The sequence below is a fragment of the Spermophilus citellus genome, assembly GCF_964194105.1.
Source record: "Spermophilus citellus genome assembly, chromosome: 7".
NCBI classification, from domain to species: Eukaryota; Metazoa; Chordata; class Mammalia; order Rodentia; family Sciuridae; genus Spermophilus; species Spermophilus citellus.
In genome coordinates, this window is record NC_138188.1 from 159,061,572 (window position 1) to 159,088,922 (window position 27,351).

General features: G+C 50.2%; 1 protein-coding gene across 1 annotated transcript in view; it reads right to left on the reverse strand.

Annotated features, from left to right (window-relative positions):
* KCNJ6 (potassium inwardly rectifying channel subfamily J member 6) overlaps positions 1-27,351 on the reverse strand; it is a gene marked incomplete at both ends in the record, with an annotated part of 182,829 nt that overhangs the window by 113,747 nt on the left and 41,731 nt on the right. The gene's annotated exons all lie outside the window — the stretch shown is intronic.

A 27,351-nucleotide genomic window follows, 5' to 3' on the forward strand; every position in this document is an offset into this window, starting at 1 on the left:
TGTCCTGAGATCATTACGTTTGCACTGGTGAGAGTGGTGCAGAATCACGGCAGCTGTTTTGGGAGACGTTACCAAGTGCCAGGTATCGTAGATATTACCTCCTCTTTCAAAACTAGGACTATGCACGGTGGTAGGCTGACAAAACAATGCACCAGGACGAAAAACAAAAAAACCATTTCTGGTTTGTAGTGTTTGCCAATTTCCATGGTGTAAATATTTCCTGTCATTCCATGCTTATCAACCAAATCTTTAATGACCAGCTCACAGAATTACTGCCTACAGGTGCTAAGTCAGAAATGTCATCAATCAAGAATGCTCCACAGCACATCGCAGACTGCCACTTTTTTCCCCTTGAGATGGCAATTGTGACCACTTGCCAGCACCAAAAGAGTGGCTCAAACCACGCACTGAGAGCCCGGGAAAAGATCAAAACTCAAAACTGTTTGATTTCTACTAAGGCACGTCACTCTCCCTCCCTTGTAAGTTGAACCGACATGAGTCAGAGACCATCTTTCTTCACAGGGTTTTACAGGAACAGGAAGCAAGTCCTGGGTGAGGAAATTGAGGTTGAGAGGTCACATGGCTCACCCATGTGCATGTGGGGTGGTAGGAACCGACCCCCAGCCTGACCCCCGGGGCCTCGGCTTTGATGCCCTCTGTAATGGCCTGCTGGCCACTGTCTGAGTCTCAGTCCAGTGGCCACTGTCCTGTGTCCAAGGCTGGCCAGAGGTCATCTCTCACTGTGCTTCCTGGGCCTCAGTTAGCTGGGGTCCCCTTGGCCTGGAGCTGCTTTGTTCTGGACACGCCACAGTGCTCTCGGCCCTCTCGCCCCTGCTCTCCCGGGCTCTGCTGCTGCACCCGGGCATTTCTCAGTCTCTGATGTCCCCTGCTGGCCTCTGCCTCCTCTCCTGTTCTTGAACGTGCCACTCTATGACAAACAGTGAAACTGCACCTAACTGGCCGATGAGGTGAGGACTTGGAAAGAGGGTGGGAGGGGAGATGCTGGCGGGAGAGAGCCAGGCTCTGCCTCTGACCCGTCCCAGCCACCCCGACTCACCCACGGCCTCCGTCTCCAGGACCTCCTGTGCTCCCTGGGCTTCCCCTCCTCAGGGCCTGGAGTCCTCCGAGAAGCCTCCCAGGTCTTCCCACGAGGCGCCCTCCTGGTCACTCCCAGGCCCTTCCTTCCTTCTGGGCATTTGTAGCCCTGGATTCTCTCGCGTGCTCAGACACACTGTGGTCACTTCAAAGCCAGTCCTTCATTCCTGAGACCCCTGAGACCCCTCCCCTCCAGAGGTGGCGCTCGCTGCCCTCCTTTCCCGGTGGCCAGACCCAGGGACACTTTTGGGATGGCTGGAATGTGGCAGGAGGGTGGTGTCGACTTGCGATGCGGGATCCTGACAAGATTAGCTGCTCCTGTCTCTGGGCACAGCCAGATGCGGTGGCTGGAGGGCGCCTAAGCCCAGGGAGGCCCAGGTGGGGAGTGCGGTGCTGCACCCACAGCCGGCACCGGCCTGCCAGCCATGGGCGTGGGCCTCGTTGGAGCACATCCTCCCACCCCAGCCACCGTCTGGTGGAACCTAAAACGATGTTCCATGGCTGCCCTGTCCTCCTGGCTGGCTCTGAAGCTCTGACCCACAGAAACTGCCAGAGAATGGTTCCTGCGATCTTAAGCTGCTAAGTTTGGGGTATGGGTTACAAGGAGAGAGAGAATCAACGTACATTAAAGGACATCAGTGTTCCTCGTTGTGTGATTAAGGAAACGTAGGGAGGCCACACAGGGGGAGGGGACCCAGGCAGCCTGTCCCAGGTTCCTTGCCGGCACCACTGTGCCTCTCTCCAGGTCAGCCTTTGGCCCCAAACCCTTCTGATTTGTGGATGACGTGACCTGAATGAGGCACTGAGTGGCGGGGTGCAGGTGCAGGATCCTCCCCCGCCAGCCGCACGCATGTCCATGCATTCCAAAGTGTGCACCCTCTGACTCAGCCAGTGTCCACAGGAGGGCATCCTGCCTCATGACCACCGGCCTCCCAGGGCCCCAGGCTGATGCCCGTCCTGTGTGCAACCCGAGCTCCAGGTGACCAGTTCCTGCCCAATGACAGGCCTCCTTGCAATCCCTGTGTAATCTTCCGGGCTGCAGAAGATCCTCCCAGCTGTGCCCTGGTCAGCCCTGGCCTCTCCTCCAGAGCGTGAGCTGGAGAGAGGGCTCCGCCTCCCCGCTGCTTTCCTGTGCTGCCCCTGGCCCTGTCTCTCCACTGTTGCCTCTTTTCTTGGAGAAGATTCTCTAAAACCTTAACCTGTCCCAGCTGCTGGAAGAATGGACATTAAGTTCTGTGTCTACAGCCCCTCACCCAGAGGTCCCTCAGGAAGAATGAAGACTCCCATGGCCACGAAAGTGAGTTCAGTGTGGCTCCTGCTTTCCTGGAATCGAAGCCAAGCCACACCTCCAAGGGCTTCTCGGGAGTGCAAGTGGTCAGACAGCCCATCGGTGGGGAGAAACATCAACGAAGTTACAGACCCAGGGCTGCCATGAGCAGGTGGAGGCTTCCTGCCCCCAGGGACTCCAGTCCTAGGCTGGGTGCGGAGACTCAGGGAGAAAACATGGGCTGGTCTTCCAGGCTGGCCACACAGGGATGCCCACAGCTTTGCAGAAAGCCAAGCACCTGAGTAAGAGGCCAGGAGGATCCCCTAGGGGTCTACTCCTGTATGCCACCAACACCCACAGCCTGCACCCACGGAAGACATCTGAGGAGCTTGCTGCAGAGATGGAGGCTGCACGCGGAAGGCCAGGCCTGGCACTGACCCCTGTAGCTGGGCTTTACAGTCAGCACTGGTTGGCTGTAGCTCTAGTCCTACTTGCACAGGAGGATCCCTGGGGGATGTTGGGAAAATTCCAGCACCCACGTCCTGCCCCAGCCGCTGCAAGGCAGCTCCCCGGGGCTGCGTGGGCCTGCCTGCAGCTCCCCACTGTTCCTAATGGACAGCGGGGGAGAGCCAGCGGCGGGGAAGAGTGACGTTCAGCCCTCCCTTCACCAGGGGAACTCTCTCTTCAAACAGAACCCACTGGAGGAGTGAGCCCGGCGCTGGCAGCAGGCTGCTCTCAGGGAGCACAGCCTCCCAGGACTGCCTGGCCCCCGAGCAGCCCAGATTCATCAAAAACCACTGATGGGAGGCATCTGGTATGAACCTGCATCACAGGAAGAGGAATTTTGCTAAGTTCCTGGGGGAGCGTGAGGCAGGCTGTCCTGCACCCCTGCTGTGGGCTGCTTCCCGGGGTCACACCCTGCCTCCTGCTTCCCACCCTGCCTGCCTCTGGGCCCTGTGAGGCGCCCTCAGGCAAGGTTGGGACTTGGGGGGCAGTTGCAATTTGACAGTGTTCATCCAGCAAGGAGGTGGCTCCCTGAGCACCTGGGACAGTGTCCCCTCCTCCTCCTAAGTCCCCCTTCCCCACTTCCTACTCCTCATCCCAGGAGGGCCTTGGAACCCCCTGCCTCTGCTTTGTGCAGATGGGACCTCCCCCAGGAAGGTGGCTCTTTGACACAGGCCCTCTCTGGGCCCACTCCCGGGACCTTCTCTGCCACTGGCAGAGGAAGGACGAAGCCAACCACCTCACCACACCCCAGTCCTGATGGCGATGAGGGGTGATGTGGAGCTTGGGGTGTGGGCAGCCCCTGGACGAGGCCCTGGCCCATTGAAGCCGCCCCAATCCCCTGACCCAGGACCCCAGGGGACTCTGCTTGAGCACAGTGTGACCAAATGACTCCTGAGCAAGGGGGCTGGGACTGTGCCCCAGTAGGGGGGCTGGGCACTGTGGGTGGCAAGGGCTGCCCGTGTCAGGGAGTTCCCGGCTCATGGTCCGTGTTTTAGGAGACTCACACCTTCCTATCACCCCAGGGTTCTGAGGCAGACCCCGACCTTTCTAGAAGCCAGCTGCCTCAGGGTCAGGGTGTGCCCTTGGCATAACTGTGCCCTGCATTCCCCAGATCCCACAGGACTGGCGAGGGGTGTGGGCAGAAGCAAGTGTGGCAGCAGCTAGATGAGGCTGGGGGAGTCCCAGAGATGGGGTAAAGGGTGACAAAGGTGACTAAGTGTTGGGAAACAGGGTCTGGTAGATATGCCCTCCCAGGGATGCCCTGACCCTATTCCATGTCCCCCATATAGTCCATTCAAAGATTTGAGCCAAACTCAGGTCCTGTAAGATATGCTAGGATCCCCTCACTGAGATCCCTGTGCTAGGATGAGGAGAGATCAGGTGACCTGGGGAATTGTGGCTTCTGCCTACCTTCTCTGAGTATCCTGGAGTACTGTATTAGTTGGCTTCATGTTGTTATCACCAAATACCTGAGGCACAGCGCATTATAAAGAAAAAAAGGTTTATTTAGTTCATAGTTTTGGAGATTCAAGAGCATGGTGCCAGCATCTCCGCTCAGCTATGGTGAAAGCCCTGGGTGAATGGTCTTGCAATGGTGGGAGTGTGTGCAGAAGAGAGAACAGAGCCAGACAGGAAGCTGGAGGTCAAGGAGAAGCCAGGCCTGCTCTTCTTGAGTGAAGTAGTCCAGTCTCACGAGACCTGCATCAACCTCTTCTGAGGGTGGTGCTCTGTGACCTGATTACCTCCCACACCCCAGCACTGCCACCCTGGGGACCAGCTCCCAGCCCAGGAATCTGTCGGGGGGACACATCCAGTCCATCACAGGCACCTTCAGCTGACACCCGCCTACCTCACTGCCCCGAGAGGCACGAGGCAGTCTGAGCCGTTTCCTGGAAAGCCTCACAGGGCCGCCAGGCAAACACCTGCCACCTCCAGGCCCTTGACAACCTGGACAGCGGCTGGCTCTCACCCTGGAAGCCTGGGCTCTGGCTTGCTGGTCACTTACTAACTCAGCGCCTTGGGCCGTGGAGACCCTCAACCCCAAGCTCCACCACTGCTCAGTGTCTGCAAATACCTCGCCTACGCTCTATGAGAGGCTGCCACGCTGTATTCTTTAGAGAGAAGGACCAGAAGAGAGTCTGTACATACTCAGTCCAGGTGTCTTTCTTTTACAAATATTTTCCACCCATGGTCGGTTGATTCTGAGGAAGGCACCGACGTGGGGTGCTGACTGCGTGTACTTACTCAAAGGTCATATTTGTCTAGAAGCAGAACCAAGTCCCTGATCCAGGAGGTGGATTATCATCCGTTTACAGTGAGTCATAGGTCCCATGCCACCTGCGGGGTGGTCAGCTCCCGGGCGGGTGAGGCTGAGGGCCTGGCGTGGCAAGAGGTATCTTGTTACAGCACTGAATACAGAAGTGGTTGATTTCAAGAGTCTTTCTTCTTCCAAAGTAATGGACAGAGAGGAAGGGAACGAGGCCATTAGCAGGGTGTTTGGAGGCATTACACCAGGAGGGAGCCCTTCCCGGGAGGATCAGAAGAAATGTAGGAAGAAATCTGTGCCTCTGGACGGTACTTTCCAAAACAAGTTTCCAGGCCATCTGTGGCCAGGGCTTTTTAGGGAGAACGTGTGTTTTGTTATGATCTTGTGCTTTGAAAGGCCCTACCAGAGGGGAGAGTTGACATGGGTGGACAGAGCAGAAAGAGAAGCCATACAATCAGCCAGAGGCTGCTTCCAGTCACAGGCTAAGAGCTGCCACGGAGATTTCATTCCCAGATCGAAGCTGCTCTGGAGTGGAGCTGTGAGATGAGTCTCACATTTTTAGGAACTTTAGGAGGGAGTTGTTAAGCACAGCCAGGGTTAAAAGTCAACCTCGGTAACCGTGCACATATTAAAAGCAAAGGTGCTGATACTCGAACTTCTCACCTCTCGCTATTTGACTGTGTCTCTGTTCATGGGTTATTTCCACCATCGCACCTACTTGGTGGAATCACTGCATAATCGTGTGCTGCTGCACATCTCTTCCCAATCTGTGTTTGTGACATCACTTTGGTACCAGGGAAGTGGCTATGATGGGAGTGTATCTACCAGGGAGACTGTCAAACCCAGTCAGTCAGGATTGGTCAATTGTTGGGCCAATTCTCAAGGTTAATTGTTCTGAATTCGATTTTGCCACAGAAGGCACTGGGCATCATCTGCAGAACCTCTGGTGGTCATGAATGGAGGGGGCCTGGGGGCTATTGGTATCTAGCAGAACCCAGGATGCTGTTAAACCACCCACAATGTCCAACTCCTCTCTGCCTCCCTGAAAACAAAGAATTGTCTAATCCTCTGTTCCAAAGTGTCCATAGGCTAAAGTTAAGAAATCCTGATCTAAGAAGGTGGTAAGAGCATAAAATAAGCTTAAGGTTGTGTCCTATCTTGATGGTTACGTTGTGAACGCCCCTCCATCCACCGAGGACGTGTTCTTCCAGTACTTGACAACTATTATCTGATTCAGCAAAGACATTGTTCATGTTGTCAAAGCCTGAGTGACGTTCTGACCTGCGTCTTCATCTCTTTTGGACCAAGGAAAGAGACCAGCCAGCCTGCACGCTGGCCCTGGGTGCCTTCATCCACGGAAGCAGGAGTTCAGCAGATGAGCCGAAGCATCCTAGAAGAATCAGTGGGCTACGTGGAATCCACAATGCTGTTATTAGGTGTCTGGTTGTGAATCATGTGGCACCACGCATCATTAGGATCAGTCAAATTTACACGTGTGCCTTTTTCTTCTCCAAGAGCTGCTGAAGGTAAGCGCTCCCTAGCACAGCACTAGTTAGAAACTGCAGAGTTATCTGATTTTAAATGTGATGCCCTCATTCTGTATCCCACACAATATGTTCACGAATTTTACATGGAGAGAGAGCACAGCGTCTGTCTGGGTAACTGTTCTCGGAGAGGATTGGGGAAGGGATAAGATTGAATGCACACGTGGGCATAGCTTGGCTGTCTGGGTGGGTGGAACAGGACGCCCCCCCCCCCCTTGCACCGTGACTTGGGCGCTTGGAAGGCTATACATCCAGCCCCCTGAATATCCACTCCAGGGACTGTTTCCAGTGCTGGGCGTGGGCCTTTGTGGAGACAAGGTGGGTTGTCACCAGGCTAAAAAGGAATGGGTGCAGGGACAGAAGGGAAGGGGGTGGGTTCCAGGCCCTGCCTGGAGCTTTGGCAGGATTTTGATCATGCATTTAATCTATTAGATGCTACTCTAGTCCATCCAGAGCCGAAGGCAGAATAAATGTCCAACAGGCCCCGGAGATTCGGATAGCAGGAATAGAATGGGAAAGTCCCGGATGTTAGAATGCAACAAGGGACCCTCTGATGAAACTCTGCACAGTAAAAGTCATCAAAGAACACACATACTGAGGGAACTAGCTGAGGCTTCCGAAGGAAGAGAAGAGCCAAGCTTTACCTGCTGTCAGTCCCACCCCAGGAAACAGACCAAGTGTGGATGGCTGGCCTGGAAGGCTTAAGGAGCCAGCTCTGCTGGGCTGAGGGTCTCCATCCCCACAGCCCTCACTGTAGTGCTGAGCGCTCTGCAGGAAGGACCGGAACATTCTGAATCTCGATGTGCTGGCTTTGGGGATTGAGGAATCACATATCTTTATCCAGAGGAGAGACACGGGAGGGGAGGGATTCCAGTGAGCTGGTCCCCTCCTTGCTGTTTACAGACTGGCTGTTGAACAAATCTCTGAATGACAATCAGATGGGACAGGGTCCAAAGTACAGTAGAAGTGTGGTACCCAAGACTTGGAACTCTCTAGTTTAAATTCCACCTTCCAAGAAAGAGGAAGCAAAGAGAGTGGGTCCCTGACTTGCTCCAGACAGAGGTAGGGCCACTCATGGTTGCCTGGCTGTTGACCCTGACTCTCACTGCCCCCTGGTGTGATGGGCATGTGGGAGGAGGGGGCGGGGGAGATCCGGGAGTCAGAACCCAGAAGAAAGAGATGGTGGTCGGAAGGTTTGTTTTCCTTTTCTCTCTAAAAATGCTGCAGTTGCCTTTAAAAAAAAAATTCTGAGATGAGAATTAGATTTTCATGTTTCCTCTAAAGGAGTGGATTGATTAGATTTCAGCTTAAACCAGTGTTTGTATTTCATACACCAAAGCTTGAAAAATGATCTGTACTTAGAGGGAGACACAGAAGTCTGCAGGTCTGGGAAATCATATGTGGGGACTGAAAAATCTTTTTAGACATGTGGGTTTTCATGCAAATTCTATTTCCAAAGGATCTGGGCAAAAATTTTAAATTCAAATACCGTAGGTGGCTGTGTGTGGATCTTTAAATTTTTCGGGCGTCTGTGTGAGTCATCTTGAGTTGTCTCACTTTGTCTTCTGGGCCACATGTCAGCTTATTGGTCCTCCCTGAACCGTGTGGTTTATACAGTCGGTCTTCTGAGGCCACCCCACCCAGGTCACTGGGGTGTGGCAGTTAGGGACATCTAGCCGGCAACATGCGTTTAGGCCATTGATGACCTAATATGGGGACCAGGGACACGTGGACATCTGTGGGGCCCTCTGTGGAGCATGTGCTTATATTCGGGCTCTGAAATTTCCCATTATTAAGAACACTGCAGCAAGACATTCAGGCCTTACTGCACTGTGTCTTTAAAGTTTCTGGGGGTTCCTTCTTCTCCCCTGTGATGCAGCTAAAGGACAAAGTAGGGAAAAGAAAAATGAAAAACCGAGCCACCAAAATAAAACTGTTGAATTGACAAGATGGGGGGTGACACTGGGCCTGCAGAGTGCAGCCCGTGCCAGCCAGCCCTCTCCATCTCCCCTGCTGTTTTGTAAAAGGTAAGCACCGGATCTTCATGTCGTGCCGCAGGCACTGTGTTATGAGTTTGTCACACTTGATTTACTTAATGCCCACCCACACTCCGATGTCAGTGTTGTTATCTCCACTGAGGAGGAGAGGTAACTGGCTCGGAGGAGACTGTCCCGTTCTTCTGGGAGGAAGTTGGTCTGGAGGTCCCACGTAGGGTGTCTCTCTGTGCTTTTTCATTGATTTAACTGTCTCTTAGTGCAAGATGGAATAACACAATGAAATAGCAGAACACGGTGGACAGGAAAGGGGATTTATCATTTGAGTTCGGGTGGAAACACCTTCTTGGGGAGCCCACCTGTTTGAGGGTGGAATTTCACTGCCTGCAGGTCTAAAGTTTAGGAGAAGCATGGGCCGCAGTGAAGCCGCCCGCGGAGCTTGGGCCGAGGCAGTGCTGCTAACTCCGCGCACAGGGAATCGGCCTCATTCTGGTGGGAGGTTGTTGGGTTCTTCATCCCACCCAGATACTGTTTTCCTCGGCACTGCTAATACAGTTACTCCCTCTGTAACTTTCTTTTCTTTTCTTTTAGTAAAAGAACTTTTTTCCCAATTACAATTTTACAAAGGAACCCAGCATAGAAAATGAGCAGCGGCCTAGCAGCTCTGCATCAAGGGCATCTGGGACTCGGAGGCTCAGGGCTCACTTCCCCTTTCCTTCCTGAGACACCTCAGATCTCTCTGAGTCCCAGAGAATGGAGCTGGAAAACCACCACAGACCAGGGACGTGACTGGGGAGGAACAGGAGCCCGACGTCTGGGGACTGCTGTGGGTGGAATGTCCCTTCCAGAGTCCAGGTGTTGAAAGCCAAGGTCCTGGTGAAGGTGTTACGAGGTGGACCTTCAGGAGGCGGAGCTTCCCTCCGAGTGGGACTGAAGTCCTTGTCAAAGAGCTTCACACAGCACTCGACCCCTCTTCTCTCGCCCTTCTGCCCTTTGCCGCGTAAGGACACAGCTCCTCCCCTCCAGAGGAACCAGCTTGGCAGAAGAGCCTGCTCACCAGACAACTGACCCCATGGTGGCTTTACCCGGGGACTTCCCAGTCTCCAGCACTGTGAGAAAACAAACTTCTGGAATTTATAAATTCATAAGTGGCTGAGGCTGGCTTTGAACTCGTGATCCTCCTGCCTCAGCCTCCTGAGCCACTGGGATTACAGGTGTGCGCCACCACACCCAGTGGGAAGGATCGTCAGGTCCTGAGTTTATTGTGGAAGAAATCTGAAGCAGGATCAGACCAAACTGACAAAGGCCAACTGGGCAGAAATTCAGGATTTGATATTATATCATGAGAGGTTAGAAAAGGCTCTAAAAGTTGAAATGTGGATCCAAAGGTGGCTCATGTTCAGTGAAGCTGAAATGCTGGAATGGCCTCTGGTTGGTGTAGACAAGGAACCTGAGGCTTGGGGGACCTGCTCACCTGCCCCGAGAGGGCCCAGAGGACACAGATTTCATCAGGAGTAAGAGGGAAGCTCCAGGATGACTGAAGAGTTGTGTGGTCAGTCTTCTCTGTAGGTCAGAAATTACAGTGGGACCTGGGGTCCCAGTTCAATGCAATGGGAAGGACTGGATCCCTGGGGCCAAGAGTTGCCAATCAATGACCAAATACAGACGGGCACAGTTACTGTCACAGACACTGGAGCCAAACCAGTGATCTTTCCAGTCTGACCCACAGAGACCTGGTCAGTTTCGATGGTGTCCTTAGGAAAGAAACAGACGAGTAATCTATGAAATTCTTACTTGATCTGTGAAGGAACGCTAGGTCTGGGGAACAGAAGTTTAAGTTGACTCACTAAACAGAGAGTTATGGCCTCTCAAATCCCCACCTGGGCAAATCCATAGACCTAGAAACTGTCTCATGCACAGGAGGAGTCCAGGTGCCCTGGGGAAGGACCCTACTGCATGGTTAAAATCTTAAACCATTTATTGTTCTGTTTCCTCAGAGAGACCATAGTCAGGGCTGCTATGCTTGGGGAAAGGGAAATAATCAGACATTTTAGGGCTTACTAGACACGGCTCTGAACCGACACTATTCTAGGAGATCCACATCATTGTGGTGGCCCCCAGTTGCAGCTGGGGCCTGTGGAGGCAGGCGGAGTGATCAGAGAATTTTAGCTCAGAATCATCTCCCAGGGGCCCAGGGATCTCTGAACCCACCTTGTGTTTATTTCCTCAATTCAAGCAGGCACAGCTGGAACAGACATCCTCACCTTCGGGGAGAATGTCCACATGGGTTCCCTGACCTATGGAGTGAAGGCTATTAGGTAGGCAAGGCCAAATAGAAGCCACGAGAATTGCCTCTGGCTACAAAAACCAGTAAGCCCAAAGCCACGTTCCTAGAGGGGTTGAAGAATTTTAGTCCACCATCAAGGACTTGAAAGATGCTGGGGGAGTGGTTCCCATCACCAATTCAGCTTGCCCATTGGGCCTGCACAGAAGACATACAGGTCCCGGGGGACAGCACTGGAGTATCATAAGCTCAATCAGATGGTGATTCCATTTGCAACTGCTGTTCTAGATGTGATTTCATTGCTTGAGCAAATCAATCCGTACTCTTGTACCTGGTAGGCAGTTAATGATCTGGAACATGCTGTTCCCCCTGATAGCTGTTAATAAAAACTACCAGACATGGATTGCTTTCAGCTAGCAAGACCAGCAAGAATCCCTCACTGTCCTATTTCAGGGCTGTGGAAACTCTCCAGTCCAGCGTCATAGACATCTGCAGGACCTTGATTGCCCTTGGCTTCCACAGAACAACATGCTCACTCATGAAATTGGTTTGCTGGTTGGACCTGGTGAGCAAGAAGTAGAAACGACTTTAGGCCTTGCATGATGAGGGAGAGGGTGGAAAAATCTCATTATGGGTTTGGAGGACCGACAGCTTGATGAGATCTTTAGGGGTTCAGGGGTGTGGGGCATCTTGGGCAAGTCTTTCTAAGGCCAAGGATAGATTGTCATAACTGCCCCTCCTACAACCAAAAGAGTGTCATAGTGCTTAGTGGGCCCCTTTAGATTTAAGAGGCAACATATCCCTATTCTGGGCCGTTTATTGTGAGGCTGATCGTTTTGAGGGGGCCTAGAACAAGAGAAGGCTTTGCAACAGGTCCAGGCTGTCGTACAAGCTGCTCTGCCACTCGGGCCATATGATCCGGCAGATCTAATCATGCTGGAAGTGTCAGTGGCAGATACGCTATTTGAAGCCATTGGCAGGCTCACGCCGTGGAATTACAAACCAGACCCTTACCATTTTTCTGCCGTCTTCTGCGAGTAACGACTCTCCTTGGGAAGGCAGGCTTTCTGGGTGTATATCTAGTAGTGGGATTACTGAATCATATGGTCGCTCTATTTTTAAATTTTTGAGAAACCTCCACACTGTTTTCCATAATAGCAGTACTGATTTACATTCCCCCTAGCTGTGTCTAAGAGTTCCCTTTTTTTCCATATTCTCTCTGGCACTTATCCTTTGTCTTTTTGACAATAGTGATTCTAAGTAGACAGAGACGCTGTCTCACTGTGGCTTTGATTTGCATTTCTCTGGTGGTTAGTGGTGGACAGCATTCCTTCACATACCTATTGGTCATTTGTATGACTTCTTTTGGGAACTGACTATTTAGACTTCAGCTCTTGTAAAAATCAGAATTTATTTATTTGTCTATTTATTTATGCTATTGAATGCTTTGAGTTCCTTATATACTCTGGATATTAATCCTTTATCAGATTTATGGCTAACACACATCTTCCCCTAAGAGCAGGTATCTCTTCACTCTGTTAATGGTTTCCTTTGCTGTGTAGAAGGGTTTAAATTTGAAATTGTCCATTTCTGCTTTTGTTGCCTGTGTTTTGGGGACTTATCCTGAAAAAATACTTGCTCAATTCGATGTCATGAAGCATTTCCCTGTTTTATCCTAATAGTTTCAAGGTTTCATATAAGTCTTTAATTGCTTTTGACTTGATTTTGTATAGGTTGAGGTAGTTTTATTCTTCTGCATGTGATATTCCATGTTGAAGAGAGATCTACGTACCCATGTTTACCGAGGCATCGTTCACAATAGGCAAGATATAGAATCAATGTGTTTATTAACAGATGAACGGAAAAAGAAAATGTGGCATCTGTACATAGGGGAGTACTATTCAGCTATAAAAATGGTATACCAGACTTTAAACTATACTATAGAGCAATAGTAACAAAAACAGCATGGTATTGGCACCAAAACAGACAGGTTGACCAATGGTACAGAATAGAGGACACAGAGACTAACCCACAAAATTATAATTATCTTATATTAGACAAAGGTGCCCAAAACATACATTGGAGAAAAGATAGCCTCTTTAACAAATGGTTCTGGGAAAATTGGAAATCCATATCTAACAAAATGAAAATTAAACCCCTGTCTCTCACCATGCACAAAACTCAACTCAAAATGGGTCAAAGACTTAAGAATAAAACCAGAGACCCTGTGGCTAGTAGAAGAAAAAGTAGAACCAAATCTCCATCATGTTGGGTTAGGCCTCAACTCCTTAGTAAGACTCCTATAGCACAGGGATTAAAACCAAGAATCAATAAATGGGATGGATTCAAACTAAAAAGGTTTTTCTCAGCAAAAGAAACAATCTGTGAGGTTAATAGAGAGCCTACAATCTGGGAGCAAAATTTTACCCCTCACACATCAGATAGAGCACTAATCTCTAGGGTATATAAAAACTCAAAAAGCTTAACATCAAACAAACAAATAACCTAATCAATAAATTGGCCAAGGAATTGAACAGAGACTTCTCAGAAGATAATGTACAATGCATCAACAAATATATGAAAAAATGTTCATCATAGCTAGCAACTAGAGAAATGCAAATCAAAACCACTCTAAGATTTCATCTCACTCCAGTCAGAATGGCAGCTATTATGAAGACAAACAAAAATAAGTGTTGGCGAGGATGTGGGGGGAAAGGTACACTCATTCACTCCTTGTGGGACTGCAAATTGGTGTAGCCAACATGGAAAGCAATATGGAGATTCCTTGGAAAACTGGGAATGGAACCACCATTTGACCAAGCTATCCCTCTCCTTGGTCTATACCCAAAGGACTTAAAAAGAGCATACTACAGGGACACAGCCACATCAATGTTTATAGCAGCACAATTCACACTAGCTAAACTGTGGAACCAACCTAGATGCCCTTCAATAGATGAATGAATAAAAAAATGTGGCATTTATACACAATGGAATATTACTCAGCAATAAAAGAGAATAAAATCATGGCATTTGCAGGTAAATGGATGGCATTGGAGAAGATAATGCTAAATGAAGTCAGCCAATCCCCCCCAAAACAAATGTAGAATGTTGTCTTTGATATAAGGAAGCTGATTCATAGTGGGGTAGGGAGGAGGAGCATGGGAGGAATAGACAAACTCTAGTTAGGGCAGAGGGGTGGGAGGGGAAGGGAGGGGGTATGGGGTTAGAAATAATGATGGAATGTGATGGTCATCATTATCCAAAGTACAGTATGAAGACACAAATTGGTGTGAGTATAATTTGTATACAACCCGAGATACGAAAAATTGTGCTCTATATGGGTGATATGAATTGTAATGCATTCTGCCATCATAAATAAATTAAAAAATTAATAAAAAAATTAATATTGGAAAAAACCCCAATCCTGTCATCGGTGGCAGTATTGGTGGACCTAGAAGACATTGTGTTAAGTGAAGCAAACTAGGCACAGAAAGACAAATACCACACGACCTCCCTTGCATGTGGGACCTTACATGCCAACCTCACAGAAGTAGAGGTGTCTGTGGGTCCTGGAGACTGGAGAGGACGGGGGCAAAGTCAGCCAGTGGGTGCGAGGTTATTGGTAGGAGGAATACATTCTGGTGTTCTGTTGCACATCAGGTGATTATAGTCACTAACAATGCATATCTCAAAGTAGTTGGAAGAGAATTTTGAATGTTTCACTAAAAAGAAATGACACGTGCTTCGGGTGATACATAAGCTAATTATCCTGGTCTGATCACTATCCAAAGCTTACATGTACTGAAACAGCACCCTGTGCCCCATATATTTATACAGTTATGATGTCACTGTTAAAAATAAAATGTAGAAAAAATAAACAACAGAGATAAAAGCTTTTGACTTGCTCTTAGGCCTTAGTAGAGACTGAACACTTGACCTCTGGCGGTCACCTAACCAGGCCAACTCAGCTGCCCTGTGAGGACTGGGTATCATCCCATCCATGAGCCAGCAAGTTGGGCAGGTGTAGCGGGACTCCATTAGCAGGGGAGTGTCATGGATGGCGGAGAATGTACAAGTGGGTGAGCTACAAGCACCTGGTGGGTCCTTTTGTTGGGAGGAAAACGGGTGACAGAGGTACGTGGTCAGACCTCTTGGAATGAGAAAATGACATGAAGATATTTATGTTCCATGTAAATCCTCACCAAAGGGTGGTCTCAGCAGGAAGGACTTTATTAAACAAAGGGTAGGATGACCTCTTCTGAGAATCAGCCTGTTTCTGTTCCCAGCCACTTCTTCATCGCCCGACGGGCTCATGAGAAATGTGGCCGTGGTGGTGGGGACAGAGGCTCCGTGTGAGCCTGAAATGCAGACTTCCCATCCCCAAGGTCACTCTGGCTGCAGCCACCACTAAAGGTCTGATCTGAGAGCAGCAGGTTGGACCAACACTGATTCCCCAGTGGGACACCATTCCACCAGGGTGATCAGCTACCACCCAGGGACAGACGGACACACTGGGCCATCATGGAAGGGGTGGCACTTTGTTTCTATAGGAAGAGATACTCCCTGCGTGTAACGCTCTGTCCAAACTACCCTCCACTGATCTGGGGAGGCCTCATCCACTGCCATGGTGTTCCACCACAGAGTTGCTTCAGATCAAAGAGCTCGCTCCCCAGCAGTGAAGGGCGGCAGTGTGCCCGGGCCCGGGGAAGTCACGGCCTTTCCCAAGTCCCTCATCACGCTGCAGCCACGGCACTGCTAGGACAGTGGGCTGCCTCCTGAAGACTCAGCACAGTCCAGCCAGGTGGAGACACCTGCAAGGTGTGGGCCGTGTCCCTTAGGGTACAGTGTGTGCTCTAAATCAGCGTCTGACTTGTGGTACAGTTTCTCCCCGAACCAGGGTTCACAGATCCAGGATTCAAAGGATGGAAGCAAGAGAGACTCCACTCACTACTACCCTGAGTTTTCCATTAATAAACTTCCTGCTTTCCTCCCCCTTGGTCTTAGGGTCTAGAGGTCTAGAGGTCTGAGACCCAGAGGGAAGAAGGCTTCCACAGGGAGCCCCAAGAATGAGTCCATCAACCCAGAAGTTGTGACCGTGTCATCTCAAGTCTCTGCATCAACAGGCATAAAAGGGGGTCAACATACTGGTTAGGGTGATTGGTCCTGATGATGGGGGGAATTGGATTGGCACTACATGAAGGAGGTAATGAAGAGTGTGCCTGGAATTTGGGTGCTCCTTTGGGGCCTGTCTCAGGACTGCCATGATCTGTGGCTAAAGTCAACAGAATACGACAAATGTCCATTCCCACAGGACCTTCGAGAATGAAGGTTTGGCCACCCACTAAACAAAGAACATGTCTGTCTGAGGAGCTTACCGAGGGCAAAAGGGATAGAAGTGGGTAAACGAGAGGTCTAAATGAAATGGCAGCTGTGATGAGGAGACAGTCACAGAAACAAGGACTGTGACAGTACTGAGGATTTCTTCCTCTTTCTTTGGGATCTATTTACACACCTGTTTACCATGTTTTTATTTTCTTGCTTCTTTCATCCCCTCACGTAACTATCATCAATCAATACATTTATCGATAAGATGTATGTAGAGCAGTAAACTTTTTGTCTGAGAATTTAAGGGAGAAGAGAGGCATCACAGCGTTCTTCTTTTCTTGGGCAAAGAGTTAGTGTACTTTTTGTGCACACAGAACATTTGTGTCACCGAAGGCGGAATTGTGACTTTGCTATTGTCTTTATTTGGGGATTATGTATGGGTTAAGGGGAGTGCACGATTGTCACTTGACAAGGGGGGACTGCGTTGGGCTTCCAACCCTGCACTGACTGGCTTAGCTACATCTCCAGCGACTCATTCACTCAAGCACAAATCAGGATGCTGCTGTGAAGAGACTCCACGGCTGTGATTAAGGTCCCTAATCAGTAGACTCTGAGTGGGAGAGATTGTTCTATGTCACCCACGTGGCCTGAGTCCTTAAAAGCTGGGCTGAAGCTTTTCTGTGAGAACAAATTCTGCCTGTGCACGGAAACTTCAGGTCTGAGCTGGAGAGTTCCGGGCTGTTCTTTCTGATGACCTGCCTGGCATTTTTCAGGCTTGCCTACTGCCCAGGTGATGACATACCACTGTGACGTGCAATATAGATCCCACTCTATGTCTCTCTTGGTTCTGCTTCTCTGATAGACCTTGACTGACCCTTGAGCTAACCTAGTGGGTGTTGGAGGGGGTGTCTCTGCTCATTAGCATTCATTAGCATAGAGATCCTACAGGGGACCTCAGAATTGAGGTGGCAAGCTGTGTTGAATCCAGAGAGACTCTTCACCTCGCTTACTTTGATGCATAGAAAATTATGTTGTAATGACCAGTTGGTTTATCATGAATGATTTTTTTTTGGGTGGTGGCTGAGGTTGATGTAGTTTTATGTGCATTACTTGAACTTCTCAAAATTTTAAAAAAGAATTTTTTAAGGGTCAGAGGTTTCTTGGGGGCAAATAAGTTTGAGAAATGATGTTGAATAGACTCTATTTCAGGATTTTTCATGGCCTTTACAATGCTTCTGGGCACAAGAAGTTCAAAAGAGAACAGAATATGCTATGCATTATCTACCCATCTTATTTGAATATGGAACAAATGTTCACCCCTCTGGGTATTGCAACATGAATTGCACCAGAGATATTTTAGGAAACACTTCTCCCCACATCCATGGTCCATAGATGAGATGAAATGATCTTCTCTAATTCTAATCTCACTAGCTTTCTTTTTATTTCACCCATGGTAAATTATAATCAGACCACGATCCTACTATTTAAAATATTTTATAATAAAAGCAAAGAGTTAAAAATTAAAGTGTACTCCAGAATTATATTCGAAAGAAGAATTTTCATATCCTAACCTCAAAAGTATTCCCGGTGGAAAGAGAGTGTGCCAAGAGTATTTATTATTAGTTTAACATGTTACATTTTTTCACCCAGTTGGTGAAATGAAAATCTTATAGTGTGCACATTTAAGATTCCTTGATAGATGCACGCATGTGCGCGCGCGCGCGCACACACACACACACACACACCTCACAACTTTACAGTAGAAATTCAACCACTTTACAGGCTACATAAGATGGAAATTACCTGTTTTTTTTTAATCCAGGCACTTAATATTTATTTTAAAATCATTATACTCTTAAATTCTGCTGTATGATTTTTCCAACAGTGAAAAAAGAAACTAAAGTAAATATTCTAAATGGGTTTAATTTTAAAAGGCAAAATTATAAAGCTCAAGAGACTTGGGTAGAAAGTCTTATGATTATGCTGCCACTTCAGTATTTTCCAGTTTTTATCTGTAGAGCATATGTGTCTCTTGCTCTTTAATCTCTTCCAGCCAAAAATTTGGGGGAGCTTATGGTTTTCTTCTCATCTTTGCTTTTCCATTTCTTCTAAAAATTTGTATTCCTCAGTGAAGATGAGAAAGCACATTTAAACCAATATAAACAAGTAATTTACATGTGTCAGCAGTATCAAGGTATCTGCTTATGGCCAGGTATGGTGGGGCACACCGGTAATCCCAGCGGCTTGGGAGGCTGAGGCAGGAGGATCCAGGGTTCAAAGCCAGCCTCAGCAACTTAGTAAGGCTCCAAACAACTCAGCTGGACCCTGTCTCTAAATAAAATATGAAAAAGGGCTGGGGATGTGGGTTGGTAGTTAAGTACCCCTGGATTCAGTCCCAGTACACACACACACACACACACACACACACACACACACACACGTCTGCTCATATTTCTTTCTTTATGCTGTATCAAATATGCTGTGTACACAGCATGCTGAACCTTAGCAGGACTTCAACAGGATTCTGTGAAATGCCTTCGTGGGAAAGGTCTGGTTCTTCCACCCACAGTTCATCAGGGAATAACTGCTGAGCAAACCTGTCTTTTCCACGGCTCTCCCAGGACAGCCCTGCTAGGGTGGTCTGAGGGCCCCGTGGGTTTCTGCGCCCCTGGGAGGTTGCACCGTGGACTTCTGTAACCGGGTGGCCTTCCTGGGAAGGGCTGGGAAGGCAGTGGGAGGCAGTCTGGAGGTTTCTGCCGTCCCCGGGCTCCCCCCAGCCTCAGCGCCGTCAGCAGGCTGCATGCCCTTCCTGTGTCAAGGGCCGTGTCTGTGCTATTCATCTGTGCCCCCAGGATCATGGCGGCCCTGGGATAGGAAACTGTAGCTGCTATTTTTCTCCTTGTTAGGAAAAGACAGAGGCGAGACATGTGAAGGCACTAACTGAGGCTTTCCCTCCACCCCGCCCTGCACCTCGCTGCCCTTCCCACGTGGCTGTGCCCCCACGTGGAAGTGGGCTCCTTGGAGGGCAGGGTGGATGGCCAGAGTTCCTTTGTAATTGTCTTCTCAACTTGGAAACTGGAACTTAACAGGTGGCATGTGAAATTCATCACCTCCAGCTGCCCCAGTGTGGGAGACAAATGGGCGCCCTGCCCAGAGCCTGCCCAGGGCTGGTGGCTCCAGGGAATTCTACCCCATAGTCCTGGGGATACTGTTGCTTTACCAGCCTGGTCGTGGATTTCTGGAGACCCCTTCTCTAGCTTCAGTTTCAAGTGTCCACTCCTGGCCAACGATGTTTCCCCTGGGCCACACCCTCCTGGCTTCACACCTGGCCTCTGTCCTTCCGGCCTGTCTTCCCTCTCGGTCGCCCTGGTGTGGTGATTTTCCTAATCACTGTCTTTATAATCATCTTCTTCCCTTAAGAACTGAAGATGGCCTCCTCTTGATCAGGCCACGCCCCACCTCCCTGGCCTGACTGCAGATCGGGGTCCCATGTCCCCATCCTGCCTTTCCTTCATTATATCTATCCTGTCATTATTTATAGCCCAGCAGGTCTGAGCAAGGGTTCTGGAGTCAGTCTGCCCCTTATTAACTGGGTGACCTCAGGTAACTTTCTTAAGTTCTCTGGGCCTCCTGTTTCTTATCTGTAAAACGGCAACTAAACATTTGCCTTATTGAATTAGCTAAGGTGCTAAGTAATGATTTACGGTGGATTTTAGGGGATATTAATAACTCACACTGGGGATACACCTAAAGACTCTTCTTAGCAAGGTGCTTAAACTCCTATCAAACAAAGGTCATTGCCGTCTGCCCCACCCTCACACGTGCTGGGACCTCTCTGGGATGTCCTCTGTCTGAAGGGCAGCTTCTCCCTCGCCAGTTCTCTCTGACTGTACCAGCATGATCCAGCTCCCGGTGTGGACTCCTGAGGCCCTGTGCCCAGGCTGGGTTATTTTGCCCTGAATTGAGAGGCCTTCCTTGTCCTTCCCGCAGACATGGAGCCCTGTTGTCTTTAGGAGGAGGCTCGGGTTGGTATTTTTATTAAGAACTAGGTACCAAGTGTTACACTCACTTGATTAAAGGTGGAGAATTGATGCCTTTTTGGATAAGTTGAATTGCGTTTTTAAAGATTCGTATAATGTAGAGTTAATGGCCATTTTATCAGCTACCACTTTGGGGAATTGCGTAACACAAATCTTGCCTATTCGCTTGAAGGAAATTAAGCATCTGGTGCAGACTCCGCAATCTGGCTCTGTCCCCAGTGTTCCCGGCATCCGTTAATAGAAAGAGACGCTTCATGGGTGCTTGGAAAAGCATCGGGAACTTTTAAGAAGACAGGGTGGGAACCAGGAGCCTCACCTGGCGGGCAGGTCGAAGGCCCAGGAATGAAAGTCCCGGATGCTCTTCACCCACCAAGGAGAGAGGAAACCTCGCCCAAAGCATGGAAGTCATTTTGCTTTTCTTGCCGTGATAGAAAAAGAAGCGTGTTTGAGCCATAGGTCTGATCTGAGCAGAGGCCATCGGGGTGCAATTCCTGGTCTGGGTTTCCCACAGGCGAACACTCCTGATGGAGGACAACTCCCCGGGCACCTGCTGTTTTGCTTTCCCAAAGTCAACGTTTCCAGAAACCTGACCTTTGAGTGCCCTGTTTTAGCTTGTCATCCCGCCCCCCAAACAGCTCCCTGGAGAGCCGTCTTTTCCTGGAGAGCACGAGAAGAGAAGATATCACAATTCTGGAGGTGTCTCTCCTGCACTTTTGGGTGTTTCTTTTTTCCCTGATTTTCTAGAAATAGCTTGAACTATTTTTATGATGGAAAAATAAGTTATAGATTTAAAAAGCAGCAAGAGCATTGCCTCTATTCATTAGATCTTGCGTTTGAATTGACAGTAGATAATTCTGTGTGTGAGAAACTACTCTGGCTGCTGCATGCACCCCAGACGCTGGTGGGACTTTCAGGCCCCTGGACTCTGGTCTTACCCACTGTATTGTTTTTCTCCACTTCTCCACTCATCTTCTGTGTGAATCAAGACCGTCTCATCTCATCTCTGGCCTCCCTTTACCTCCCCCACTCCCCCCCTCCTCCCTGCCTGTACCCTGGCTTACCCTGCTCTGTCACATGAAATGTCCCCTCCCCCCTTCACCTCTAGTGGAGCACCTGGGGCCTCCAAGCTTGGCTCTCCCTTCTCTGAACTTTAAGCCCTCTTGTCCACAGGATAATGACCTGCGGAGTCCCCTGAGCTGGCCTTTGAAGAGCGCTTTGTAGTTTTCGTGTCTGTCACTTGGTCTTAGTGGGGGGGTCATGGGGGTTGGGGTGAGGAGAGTGAGCTGCTCACCCCCCTGGTGTGGGTGCTGGGAGGGATTCTGCCTTATGTAAGATTTGGATATTTGTTCTCTACTGATTTTTTTTTTTTTTGCATTCATTTTGATTTTTCCAAGCAGTGCAAGAGTCACACTGTCATTCAGAGGTAGAGTGCCTGCCTCCCTCCTATACACAGGGTTCCATCCCCAGCTCCGCAAAACAATAAAAATCGAAAAAAAAATCAAAATACAGTGTTACAATAACATTTGTCTGGATCCCTGGTGCCCTCTTAAATTCTGCACCTTCATTTAAACCTTCAATTATCGTCCCGTGAGGTACCTGTGGAGGTTCTGCAGCCCCAGTTCATAATAATGACCTGCTGCCCAGGCCAGGGCTCTGTAGGGCGGTTTGTGGCCCACTCTCCTCTGGCCTTCCCGGGAGAGCCCGCCAGACCTGCCACTTCCTGTACTTCAAGGTGCGGAGAGGACAGGGACCATGAACTTGGAAAACCCAGTGGCCAGCCCTGGCTGGCCGCAAGTGCTGGCCACTGTGGCTTAGAGAGTGGATTTTCTTTGCTTTAGAAATTCAGTGCTCATTTGTTAGGACAGCCGGCATCAAGTTGAGAAGAGTTTGACTGAAGAGAAACCACGGGGGACAAGTGGACAGGAGGAAGCTCACAGTCAGCTTGGCCCCATGAGCTTCTGGTGGGCAGAAGGCCCACATGGCTCTCTCAGACCCTGTTGATTCGAGGCGACCCAGCCTTGGAGGTTGGCCTGCTGGATCATGGGGCACGGAGGGAAACTTTTTGGAGTCCTGAATGAAATCGCGCACGCTTGGCAGGGAGCAGGGCGCGTGCTGTCGGGTGGAGAGCCTGCTGGCCGGCGGCAGGCCTGGGCTCAACCCCAGCACCGTGGAGGAGAAGGAAAAGGAAGGAAGGAGAGGGAGGAGGAGGGAAGAGACGTCCTGTAGAGACCACGTCAGGGGACAAGTGGGCAAGTTGGGGTGGGCTGAGGCCTGGCTCCTTCCTGAGTGGAGTCCGTCACACGGCCCGTCACCTGCTGCTGTGACCGGCTGGGAACTGTAGCCCCCCTTTCCTGTCCATCGCTTCTCCTGCGCCTGGTCACACGGAGCTCTGGGTGATGTGGGTGGTGATGGGCGTTTGCCCTGCAGGCGCGGGCTCCCCTGGCACTGTCAAGGCTGTCCCTCTCTTTTGCAGAACATACGAGCCACCTAGATGGTGTGACAAACACATTTTTGCAGAAGCAGAATGTGAACCTCGGGAGGTTGTGTCAGGAAGCAGTGACAGGCGTGTTCTCGGCCTGGCGTGCTGGGTATCGGAGGAGGGAGGCGATTTGCATCATGGACACAGCTCCCCAGGCGGCCACTCTCTGCCTTGGTCAGGGCAGGATTCACTGCTATGGACAGAGAGGACACACTCTCTCAGAGGGGCTTGCGTGTACAGTGCACTAGGACGACCATGAGGAACTCGGTGACAGCAACATCTGCTGATGATCACCAGGAGCCCGACACACTAACGGGGGAGAGCCTGTGCTGCCCCACTCTGCACATGGCAAAACGGATATTTGCAGATTAAGTGACTTGGATAAGACCGTGAAGTCCCTACGAAGCAGAGAGGAACTGGAGTCCAGGCTTCCAGCTGCAGATTCTGTGGCGTTTCACCCAACCACATGGCCTCGGATCTTCCCCCGACAACAGGTGACAGTTGTAAGCCCTTTACCTCCCAGCCCCAGGGATAGACAGCAAACTGCTCCTACCTAGAAATTCCAACACATGTAACGCACACGCACATACCACATGGTGGGCTGTACAACGTGCCCCCAAGGATGCACTTGTCCTAACCCCAGAGCCTAAAACAGGTGACTTTACAGAACCACAAGGACTTAGCATGTGTGACTGAGCTGGGAGATCATCCTGGGCTACGTGGGTGTTCCCAGGACAGTCACCAGGGCCCTTATAAGACCAGAGCAGGAAGAGGCGGGGAGGGACAGAGGCTGAGAGCTGAGGCCCATGAGCTGAGGAATGCAGGTGGCTTCTCGTAGCCAGAAAAGATCCCGAGAGTGTCCAGAGGAAAGTCACCCTGCAGGCGCCTTGTTTCAAGACTTCTGACTTCCAGAGCTGGAAGAGCCAGAATTTGTGTTGCTTTGTGCTGTGGTTTGAAAGTGTCCTCCAAGTCCTTATGTTGGAAATTTAACCCCTAAGTTCGTGTACTGTTGGTACCTGGAGGCAGGGCCTGTGCCGGCAACTAGGTATTAGAGGAGGTCGCGACAGTGGGGCCCCATGGTGGCATTAGTGGCCTAATCAGAAAAGCCAGAGGGACTTGAGCTAGCATTCTTGCTGTCTCACCATGAGATCCTCTTTATCATGTTAGGATACAGGACGGTGCTGAGCAGAGGCAGGTGCCATGTTCTTGGCCTTCCCAGCTTCCAGAACTGGGAGCCAAACAAACTTCTAATCTTTATAAACTACCCAGTTTCCAGTATTTTGTTACAGTGACAGAAAATGGACTAAGACATTTTTAAGTCACTAAGTTTGTGGTAATCTGTTATAGCAGCAATCGGAAATGAACATGTATACATAATACACATACGTAACACACACACATATATATTTAAATACATTTAGGTACGGCCATGCTCCTTTGGCACTGTGCTTGCTGATTTTGACCTCTTGTTACAGAGTTTGATATTTATCCACAATCCGAGGTTGCCCAGGACAATCGGGGCTAGGCCTGTTGTCCTGGTACACAACTCCCTCGTTCAGTCTGAAATGTGACCTGTTCTGAATGATAAATTGTAGGGTGGCTCCCTCTCACTTCACCTCTCAGTTGTCTGCCTGTGACGTGGTCCCTGAACATTTTTAATTCTAGGCTGGCTTCTTGCTGTCATCCAGCCCACCCCTAATACCACCACCCTGCATTGCGGGATCACTCAAAAGACTGTCAAGCCCAAACCTTTAATCTTATAGGGGCGGATACCAGTCTATAGATGTTAAGATCACACAGAAATCAGTGCTAAAACCAGGCCTGAGCTCGAGAATCCTGACTTAACTAGCAATGCTTCTGTGAGGATCTGTCCTGTTTATTCACAGAGCTTCTCTGTTGGTGGGATTGTTGGCCCAACCGAACCTAACCACGAGGGAGGTTGCACCCTTCAAAACATCTGGATCCTGCCTGGATGACGCCTGAATACTAGCGGTTCTGTAGTCTCTTGTCCGAGGGTGTCATTTCTCAGCTTAACCATTTTTGTTATTATCATGGACTGTTTACTTCTCTCTTGTAGACGGTCGAACTTCAAGTGTGGCTGTTTCTGGAGATGGGCCTCTAAGGAGGTAATTAAGGATAAGTGAGGTCGTCAGGGTGGGGCCCTGATCCTGCAAGATTCGTGTCCTTTGAGAGAGGACACTAGGCAGTCCTCCTTGTTCTCTCTCTGCACATGTCTTGAGAAAGGGCCACATGAAGACTCACTGGGAAGGTGGCCATGTGCAATCCAGGAGAGCTGTCTCTAGAAAGTGAAAATGATTGTCTGGCATCTCCATCTTGGATTCCAGCTTCCAGAACCTTGAGAAAGTACATTTCTGTCGTTTCACCCACTCCATCTGTGGCATTTTGTTACAGCAGTGCCAGCCGACTGGCACAGCCTCTTCCATTCCATCTACAGCTTGGCATTCGAGCCCCTCGGCGTGTGCCCCTTCTTCTCCAGCTGTCTGACTCCTCCCCATAAACCATCCACCTCTTGATGGGGCATGTTGTCTCTGAGCTCTGGGCCTGGTCTGCCCTCTCCCTGCTGACTTTCAGTGACCTTCCTCCGAGCTACAACTCCCAGCTCCACAAGTGAAATCCTGCCCCAGGCTGAGGCCCAGCTGGAGGAGGCCTCTTCCCCTGACCCTCGGACAGACTGATCCTCCTGCTGCTGATGCTGGAGTAAGTGGGGCCTCCACATGGCCACGTGGGATGGGTTGACTAGTGGCCCCCCCATTCATGTCCACCTCAAAACATGACCTTGTTTGGATCTGGGGTCCTTTGCAGATGTAATTAAACTCAGAATCATTCTGGATTTGAGGTGGATCCTGGATCTAGAGTTTGATGTCTGTATAAGAAGAGGAGAGGGCACAGACAGAGAGGGGAGAGGGTCCTTTTAAGTTGGAGGCTGGGACAGGAGTGATGCTCCCCCAGGACAAGGAGGGCCAGGAGACAGAAGGACCGGAAGAGGCCGGGGAGGACCCTCTTCTAGGACCTTGGAGAGCACACAGCCCTGCTCCACTTCGATTTTGGACTTTTGGCATCTAAGACTGAGAAAGAACAAATTTCTGTTGTTCAAAACCACCAAGTTCGTGGAGATTTGTGGTGGGGACCCTAGGAAGCTCACATGCACGTGTCCAGACACTGGGTTCCACCCTTGTCCCTCAGGAGGGCTCCTCATCTTGGTTGGATGGACCCCCCTGGCTCCCCACACTCAGAAACTGTGCAGAACAGGGCTCTGCACTCAGTCCCCAGGCCCCACACAGCCTGCTGCTCAGGGCCCGCTGCTGGGCCTGGGTTTCGCAGTGCGTGGCGAGCACCCGCCCGCCTGGCTGCGGGAGGTGAGAACGGCTGGCGGCGCTGGATGTGAAGATTCCCGCCAGCTCCCCAGCTGCCCGTCTGCTTGCTGAGACTCATCTCCTGGAAATGCTCTTGGGGTTCTAATGAAACGGTTCTGGTAGGAGAATTTAATATTTTCCTTCAGAAACTCACTGTTTCTTAGCTCTGCTAAGCCTCAGTCAGACAGGGGTGGGGGGTGAGAGCCCACTTTGGGGATGGGCTCCTAGGAGCCCCCCGCCTCATCTCCTCCTGCTCTTAGGAGCAGGAGTTTCAAGTAGGCCTTGAGGACCCCAGAGACCCGGGTGCCACCACAGCTGGCAGGGGCAGATGGCTACTGAGCGATGGCTACTGGGGTGTCCTTTGGCTCTTGGGAGCCTCAGAGACTTGGACTGGAGCTGAGCACCACATGGACACATGGGGTGAGGGCCAGGGGGTCAGGTAAAGGACTTGACGGTCACCCCAGGTGGGCACCACCAAGAAAAGCTCTGTTAGAGGAGAGCTCCCAGCACTAGAGAAATGTCCAGAGCTCATCATTCAGAAGATTGAAAGGAGCTGCGTGTTGGCCAGGGGAGGACAGCTGGGTTGCTAAGTCAAACCCACAGCCGTTTCCAAAGGCCACCCTTGGGGTCCCAGCTCTCGGGCATCTGCAGCAGCAGGGAAGGACGGAACATGGAGACATGAACTCAGTGCATGGACTTCCCATGGTGGGTGTGTGTGGTTTCTGTGTTAACACAGGATAGCAAAGGCGTTGGTCACATGAGATACCAGCCAACGGAAACTGGGCCGAGCCCGTGGTCAGTGCCCACTCTCCCAGAGGTGAAGTGCCTGCCAAGTATTGTTTTTCTTTTAGTTTCTGAAACAAGTCACTAGGAGGGCTTTCATTTTATGTGTGAAGAAATTGGGGGTCAGAAAGATTAGTGCTACGCTCTGAATGCCTGTGTCCCCACAAAATTTTCGCATGTGGAAATCTTCCCCACCCTACCCAAGGTGATGGTGTAGGGATGTGGGATCTTTGGGGAGACGATTAGGTCACAGGGGTACAGCCTTCCTGGATGGGATTAGTGGTCTGAGAAATTCAGCCCAAAGTAGCTTGTTTACGTCTTTCTGTTCCGTGAGGACACAGCTGTGGGAAGAACTAGAGAGATCGTCCTTCCCAGACAGAATCTGCCTTTATC